Genomic DNA, 9620 nt, shown 5'->3' with positions numbered 1-9620 from the left:
ATCTCCAAAGTAAATGAGCATCTGCCTCAGGCCATATTGTGACCGCGTTAGTCCTTGTAACGAAAAGGCGCGCTGACATATCCCATGAATGTGGGTGCCTACGTGCAAAAGGCAAGAAGTGTACCCATTTATGTATTTTTAAACATTAAAACTTTTTAGGGAAATCATGAACTGTTGTAAACAATTGAATATAATGCATATTTGCATATGATTTTTATTCTAATACGTATTTCTATAGACGTTTCAGAATACCTTTACTTGCAGCTAGATAATTTATGTTAATCTTTCCAGATTTTGGTGAAAAAAAGGTACAATGACAAAAAGGTACTTCAGAATGTCGTGTCGACACAGATACAATCAGAATAACAAATTGTTTGCTGCCTGAGGTCAGCTGTCACAGTCTAGGTGCAGACAGCTTTCCGCACGTACACACGCTTTCGGTGTGTCTCTCACTGTGTTCCAAACACGGTCGTTGAAGTTGGGAGTTTTGTTAAGAAATACATCTACATGAGGAATATTTGAAATATATATACACCTTCCTGTGTGTGATGTTGACGTGATGACCATCAGAATGTGTTCACCAGAGTTTGACTCCCCCCGAATGAGTTTACTTATTTTATATAACATTTGCAATATCGGGTTTCTCTTTTTGCTTTGCTCTATTACACTTTACTCTCCGTCTATATTGCTATATGACCCTCAGTCTATATTGTAAAGAAAACCTGACTTGATAGGTGTAACTGCATGTTTACATTTACAGAAATGGGTGATGGAAACAAGATATCACGAGTGTTTATATATGCTCAAGGCGCTATAGTGGCGTCCTTAGTAGCAACAAAACAAAACATCGTCTACAACATCATTAGAAATCTATGAGTGGAACGATCCCATCCCATCAAGTAAATGACCTCAAAATGGCGATCAACTTGGCAAGGAAGAAGTTAGAGTCGTCACAGGTCAGCTCGCTATCACCCAAAGATAATACTAACAGATGTTTAAACACAATGAAGGAAATTCATTGGCAGCTATAGAATGTTGTTGACTGCCAGTGTCAGTCTACAGAGTCAGACTGGTTGTAGATGTTGGTCACGATTGTCGCTGGTGAGCATAGGGTATGTACTCTGGCTTTACCCAACGTATGTAAAACGTTTTCAATGTTAAACTGATTAGTAATAAAGACAAAGCTCCTGAAACTATTCTTGCAGGGGTTCGCAGGGCTTTCTCATGCAGTGTGTAAGCAGCACGATTTCAAGAGGTTTCACCACAAACCTGTCAATGTCAACCGTAACACCAGCCGCAAGATAAAGTAGTATTGATCGCTTTACATGCCTTCCGTAACCTGGAACGGTCCGATTTGTGCCAACTGTTTTATCTTACTGCAGTTGTTTAGTAATCTCTCTGAAGTGAGGTTATCACTTGAGTTGAACCATATATGAACTGGTCGCCTGTTCTTTATTGCAAATTGAACCTGCTACGCGGAAGAAGAGCCCAGGGTGCTATCTAACTACAACTGATATGCACCGGGAAGAGTAGCTGAGACCAAACACATTAAGTCATCGCCTCACGCTGTGTGGCCTGGCAGTTCGTGAGACGACCACGCACTTGTATTGATCTTTCTTGAGTACTAATTTATTACCACATCAGCTGGGAGCTGGAACGTTAAGGTTGACAAAGTCAACACAGACTTATACCCGTGGACAAAAAAATCATTGATATGCTGCTGGGAAAATTTATTTGACGGTTTTCGTAACGTTGTGGGTACAGTTTCTGATAGACAGCTGAACAGCAGAACCGCCTTTTTTCAGTGTATACAACCGTTGGATGTAGACTTCCTGCAGCCTATCACACTGTACACCATTCTGTGAGATAATCATGACTGGAGACCACCAGGAAATGACCCCTGTCATCAGAACTTTACAAACGTCTCATTGAAGAACGGGTTACCCAAAGTTGTCTTCAGTTTTGTAAACTTGGTTGATACAGGTCGTCATGTCATGTCATATCGTGTCATTTCATATCGTTGTTATCAGTCTTGAATATTTCTGAGTGCCATGTTAAACAACATACACGATTCATTTGCAATATTTCCATCATGAAAAAGTCATTCAGATTTCAGTAATTCATGCCATTAGTAAGTAAGTACCGCCGCCTGGTAATTTGACTAGAGCGTGTATCCAAATAACGGAATATCAGTGGTTAGATAATTTCCATCTGTGTCACACCAAAAGACCTAAAATATGGTTCTTTTTGATTCCCTGCCTGGAACTCTGTTTCAAGGGAACAAGACAATAACTGGTCAGTTCAGAATCAACTTCAGAATCCATTCAAAACCACGCCATGCATTACTCTGAGAAAATATTACTGCCACGCACACCCATGTACAAGTTAGCAAATATGAGATATACGTGAACAGGTTAAAAATCCGTTTGACCTGATTTATCTTCATATGTTCCCCATATACATGTCTCATTGCGTGTCGTCCACAACGGCCTGTGCTGATTATATCAATCTTTGGATTGTTTGGTCCCCGCTGAAGTATGTTGAACAGCAAGTAGATTTGACGGAACATTGCTGTGTGTAGCGTTCAACAACACAATCAAAGCAGGGAAGGTAACTCCATATGATAAACAACTTCTTAATTACCATGTATGGGATGTTTGTGCGTAACTGCTGAAATTGTTATCAAACAAGCAAACATAATCAAACGTTCTCGCTGGTAAAATGTTCACTGTATCATAAAAGTGGATGAACGAACTAACGAATCATAGGAAGACACGTATATACAAATAGACGTACAATAAAGCTGCAATGGTTCACTGACGATTCCCGTTACTAATGATCTCCAATGTGATCACACTCGAGAGGTTTGATATGGGCGGTATAACATGACTGGGTATCATTGTAAATTGTTGGATATTCGTGGCATGTACACATTGTGAGAGAAATACTTAAATAAATGCAGACATTAGCGCATGTTTATTATCAATGGATATAGATGTGTTATTACTGAAAATATACTGAAGAGTAGAAAACACAATTTCGAAAAAAAGAAATCTCATAAATGTAAGCCATCATGTTTTGCATTTAAATATAATGTATGTCGTCGAAACTTCAGTTGCGTTTCTTGTACTGTTCAGTATGTGTGTAACTGCGTTAGGTTCTGACACCTTCCGTTCAGCCATGGCACCAATAACTTCATGGACTGTACATAAAGTGATATATTATTCCTGGTAATATCCAATATCATTCAGACATCAGCAAGCCCCACTGCCTTTGCTTTCCTTGCTAGAGTCACCAAGTCAAAGAATATCACACGCAGTTGTTGTTGAGATTCTCTCGTCTCTTCGTCCGCCAGATCCAGGTGTTTCTCTATGACCATCTGGTCCTTCTGGGACCTGTTCCTGTAGTAGCAGCAGGTCGCCGACACAAGGAACACCAGCCCCACGCTGTTGGCAAGTCCAACCACTGCTGCTATTGCGGGAAGGACGCGGGGATCCTCAGGCGAAGCAACTGCAACATGAAATATAGTTTTGCAAAGGGAGACAACATCACCACGATCGACAATGTGTGGACAGTCACATACCGTTTTCAGTATCTATGGAATTTGTATATACACTTGAGCATTAATTAAGCACCATCCATCATTCCTGATGTGGAAACCGAACACATGGTTATAATTTCGTTAACTGAATCATCTAAAGTGTCATACTATCAACTACCAACACTGCTGCTACTTTCGACTGTAATTTATTGACGGTCCTATGGGGACACTAAAAACGTTTTCAATAACCTTGTCCCAAACTATGGTCACACAGACAATGTCTGTGGTACAACGTACACAAAGTTCTTAAAAATGTTCACTATCTAATCCTAAGCCAACAGAAATGGTGACATCAGTATTTGGTGTAACCTCCCCTCGCACGGATAACTGCTGCAATCCTCCTCATCAAGCTGGAAATGAAACGCCGAATGCGCATCACTGGAATCCTCTGCCATTCCTGAAGAAGAGCCTGGGCTAATTCCTGTAGATTTTGAACAGGTGGATCCCTTACTCGAACTTGACGCCCCAGCATGGTGCCATAAATGCTCAACTATGTTGAGATCAGAGCTTCTCGCAGGCCAAGGTGACCTGTCAACTGCGTTGTTATGCAAGTATAACAGCTCTGGAACGATGGGGTCTAGCATTATCGTCCGTAAATAATGGCCGACTGGCGAGGGGGTGGTTATCAAAATGCGGGACAACAGCAGCTTCCAGTACTTCCTGTTGGTATCTCTGACCATTGATTGTCCCTTGAATGGTGATAAGATTCAGCTTACAGTCATAAGAGATACATCCCCACACCGTTACAGAGCCACCGCAAAAGGGCTCAGCTGCATGGATCACCCGCTCCAAACTCGCCAACGACCATCAGTAACAGACAGAAGAAAACGGCCTTCCCTGGACCAATGGATCCTGTGCCATGACCTCAGATTGTTGTTTTGCCGTTGATTACACAACGCCAAACGTTGAGCCTTGTGTCTGTCTTTCATAAGTAAGGGACGTCTGATTGGACGACGTGCCCACTCTTCACTCTCTTTGGCATTGGCCATGGGCCTGCGTCTCACTAGGCGGACTAGGGCACGGTCATCACGAGGAGTGCTCGTTCTCGGTCTTCCTGATCGTGGACGATCCTCGACGTAACCAGTGGCCGCATGTTTCCTTACAAGGCAACTAATGACAATGTGATTGATATTCAATCTGGACCCAATGCTGAGACAGGACAAACCAGCTTCATGCATACCAATAATCTGTCATCTGGTATTTTCAGAAAGCCTTCGCCTTGACATGTTCTAAAAAGTTCAATTTCAGCACTGTTCACTTATAGATGCGTCGATAAGAAAGCAATGGGAATACTTTATTTCACCTTCTTGTACCTCTCAGTCACTTGTACCATGACAGAACTTTAGCATGAAAAGCATGCATTTGCGTCAGCAGGTGAATTTCATGCTAAATGCATGTGTATTTAGATATAACTGGTTGACTTCTCTGTTTTGATCCCTTTTTGTTACAATCGACAATTATTTTTGGTGGTGCTTAATTAATGCTCATGTGTATAGTTCCTCTCTGTGTGAAATTGCATGTGATTAGTTTTCGTTGTAAGCGAAATATTACTTATTGTACTTGAATACTGATTTCTATTATTATTTGTCGTCTTGCAAATCTGTACATTAACATACGTCGTGTAAATGCCAATACCTGTTTGAAAATACAACCCTCGTTTAACCCGAATTCAACAAGAACATCCATTCTTAGACTTGTGCTATTTTGCCACGTTTATAAGCATCACCTGTTGCTGTTCAGTACGACATGCTACTAACTATTTCAACTAAACCATACACTTAGATTAACGTTTACATATCTGGTAATTGCAGTTTGCACTTAGGCACGTCCTTTATCTATCAGACAATCACCACTTACACTTACCTATCAGACAATCACAACATACACTTATCTATTAGGCAATCACAACTTACACTTAGCTGCGTTGTTTATCTATCAGACAATCGCAACATGCACTTCAGTACGTCGTCCACATATCTGACCCTGACCCTGACCCTGCTAATTCCAGAGTGAGGGTTTGATGTAAATATGAGTAGTATTACGGAATTGGAGCTGGTCAAGGTGGTGTTGCTGGACGTGCACCAGGACGCCAACACAGGGCTTGTCGTGCTGTTACCTGGGAGACAGGTGCGCAGAGTACAGAAATGAATGCGTTTGAACAATATTTTACTAAATTCAGTTTTCCTGTTACCTGAATAAGTGATGTGTATGTTTTATGATAATATTGAAGAAACTGTCAGTTTTACCGACAATTTCAGTGGATTAGCAGTTAATTGTGGACGTTTAAAAATTGTGCCAGGTCTGAATGTAAGTTTCCCGTCTCCTGGGCCTCATCGTGAAATGAACGGCCATTCAATTACAAGAACCGTCTGTAGTTTTACCATCAAACACGATGATTTATTTGCAGATTGATATTCTATTAACTGGCTGAGATACATTGAGATTATACCTTATTTTCAACTGAAAATTTCTGACTACGGCGTGAACGAACATAAAACACTTTTGTTTTAATTTCAACTTATATATCCTGGCGTAATGGGTTTTCGATTGGATAACGATAAAATGTTTCTTCAACGAAAAATAAGTACAATCTTTTAATATCGTACGGCCTGCCTTCAGATAAGATCACGTTTATTTCATAAAATGTTATATTAATATCATAGTTCTAAAATACGCCATATTTTCCTCGGTCTTACATACATATATCTGAGTTTATAGAATAGAACTAAACAACCCAGTTTGTATATTTTTACTCAAAAACGAGAATACTGAACGCTGTATCTGTTATTGGTGATCTCCACTTTCCAGGTTATAAGATAATTGGCATTGTGTGTTAAACTTTAAGATTACAGGCATGGTCCGTTCCAAGTATATTAATCCGTCAGTGAGATATGCGCTCGTTTTAATTACTAAGTTACTTGATAAGCGTTATGTCCTAATCGTTAAGAATACATGTCCAGAGAGAAAGGGTAAAGATTACGCTATGATAACACACTCGCCGAGAAAACTGTTAGATAATTTTAGTCATTTCTGCATTCTCAAGTCTTTGAAGCTACGCTGGTAATCTCAAAATTCAGATAGGCAGCAGTGTAGATTAGTAACATTTGTAAGTATTGTTTAAGGATTACTCAGTTGAACGTGCGTCCATATCACTAACTCTGAGAGCATCGGTGGTATATATAACGGCTTTTATTCGGGGTACTTCACTCATGAAATGCACCGAATAAAGACTGGCCACTAATTGATGCTTCTCTTGGTTATTTTGAAGGTAAGCCATGTTCATTTCATTCAATGTATGTTCCTAAATTAAGTTCATGTTTTCTGTTTTCTGTTGCGTTCCATACTGTTGGTTTATACGATATACTGTCAGTTAAACTATGCAGTATAGGCTAAGTACACCAGGGAATATATTAGTTAGGTAAGACCATGTAGCACCACCCTAGATATGTAGTCTACGTCAAATAGCTTACAGTATAATTTGGTAGCGTCAGGCATAATCTAGCTTTAGTAAATCAGATTTACCTATGATCGGGCTCGTGGAAGCAGAGAAATCATTGTGCATGTCTTGTATATTTTATTGCGTGTTTACAATCAAATGTGTGCCGGTGGATGTATTTCTGGGTGGTTGTTGTGTGCGTTTAATTCAAATGTATTACATGACGTAACTATACTGTACACGCAAAAGTAGGGAGCGCGCATAAGCCTTGTTGTTGCATTCTGCTGCTCAATATTGCTACGTTTTCAGTATTGTTAAGCTCTAATTATATATACGTTGAATACTTTCAATAACATGATGTTCGACATATGATCTTTTGTATCCCACGATAGTCTAGATGTAAAAATGTGGTCATATGATTCAACTGGCACACTGACGTGTATATTATTTGTGTATTTATATTGCGCCCTTTAAGTTGTGTTCCCTGTCATTTACGACCTCCACAAACAGAGGATTGTTTTAGTTATTGATAACACATGTATTACTTGTCTTACTAAAACGTTGCCTCATCGGTCTCTATGCTTATTTGTCAGCTGCGCTGGCTTAGCCTCCGTGTAATCCTTGCGATTGTTTATTGTAAGGTATTTTGTCAGTAAGGTTTGTGTAATCGTTGATTCACATGGCTTTCATATGTATTATTTGTACAAGTTTGCTAATGTTTTGTTATGTGATGACTCATGAAATGCACCGAATAAAGACTGGCCACTAATTGATGCTTCTCTTGGTTATTTTGAAGGTGTGCGGTCCCAAGCTAATTCCCCGACAGCAATTCTAGGTATTATAATTATCCTAGGCCACATATAAACCCTAAAAAGGTTACTATAAGGTCAAGGTTATTATATTAACATGCCTATCACGCCTTTTCTATCGTTAATCCGCCACTGCTGTTGAAGCAATCTCAAAGTTTCACCGGACGTGACGTCATATGTTTTCGAGCCTTTCTTTGGCTGAATATTTTTAGCAATGTTATGATAGTACGGCATGTCCACTGTATCAAAACCTTGCACTGTATTATCAAACATTTCAGATTGCAGAGATAATAAAGATTTTGCCTGTCTGAATTGCTCTAAAACAGTATTAAGTGTAGCCGGGAACAAAACACCTGCTGAAGCAGATTTCCCATGTCATATATCGTGGTGAGTACCATTTGAGAGTGCCATAGCACTTTCCGTCCATCTACTATACAGCCTTAACATCACTATCTAGAGACTCATAATTACTGTCAGTAACTGGGCTTTTTTTGCGTTGATAGCTTTCTATAAACGGCACCTGTCTGTTTGCAAATGAATTTCAATACCGATTTTACGTAATGTTTTTAGCGATTTGGGCGTGCCATAAAAATAAATCTGTCACATGACTAGTAACGTGACCTTGTAAGGTAGTGTGTAAAGTAGGCAGGTGAAACATTAATGGCATCGTTGGAGTAAAGATTTAAGATTTTTATGCGTTTGATTATGAGGCAGATATTGCATTAATGATTCCCGAGTTAAAAGTAATCTTTCGTTGTGTTTTTACTGTTGTTGACGCATGAGACTTTGATTCATAGTATATTTATGTCCCACCAATAGCGGGGATCGTGTTGTTGACATGCAGGTTGCTTCTAGTGGATTTTCCCCAATTATCGCGGCTTTAAATGGGAATCGTAATGGCCAATCGAACACACATGACGTCCGTATAACGACACAAGGTATTCTCATGTTGTTTTAGTTGGTAAGGGTTCAAACTATATACTGAATGGTCACTAAAGTATCTCTGAACAGACTGTAAACAGGGCGAAAATGGATATCTTGACACAATGTATATGAAAGAATATAATGGCGTGTCTTTGAAAAACAGTGCCCGTCTAAATGTAAGTCAAGCAAGTGTTGTTTGGAGGTTTTTTTTCACATCATCTTTAACACATTCTAACGGTGTGTTATGTACACGAAAACAAAGCGCTCACAGAAGTTGGTGATGGTGATCTAGCTGTAGGGCGACGTGGACCAGAATTAGGGTCTGTTTACGCTCAACGCATTAATTGACGTTGAACTGCATACACTGTCTAAATACTTTCATATGCTTAAGGTGTCTAATATTTGCCTGATGCAGTAACGTAGTAACGTGTTCTAATATCGGGCTCAATGTAGCAGCAAGGGAGAATCTTTGGCATTTCTCAAGCACGGTACTTTTAAGATTGTGTCTGTTGTTGATATAACGGGGACACTCATAGGTAGCGCAGAACTGCGTCTTATCCCTGTATTGGTCACAAAGGGGTGATACTCAATCAGAAATACGAAGACATTAAGCGCACAGTGGCCAAGACGAAGCCTGGTAAAAACAACTTCATCACATCTCTTACGTCGGCGAATTTTACAACTTTGCATTATCAAAGACCGAGTCTGTACATCTGTCTTCCAGTAGAAGCGTCAGTACAAATGTGGGCAAAACTGCATAAAATCCTCACCACATTCAGGTTCATATCCTTCTGAACGATGGAAACAGGTTATAGTCCTGGCTTAAGAAGACGCCAGGGAGGAGTTTCGG

The sequence above is a fragment of the Haliotis asinina genome, chromosome 1 (genome assembly GCF_037392515.1).
Source record: "Haliotis asinina isolate JCU_RB_2024 chromosome 1, JCU_Hal_asi_v2, whole genome shotgun sequence".
NCBI lineage: Eukaryota > Metazoa > Mollusca > Gastropoda > Lepetellida > Haliotidae > Haliotis > Haliotis asinina.
Note: the sequence above shows the minus strand (reverse complement) of the source record.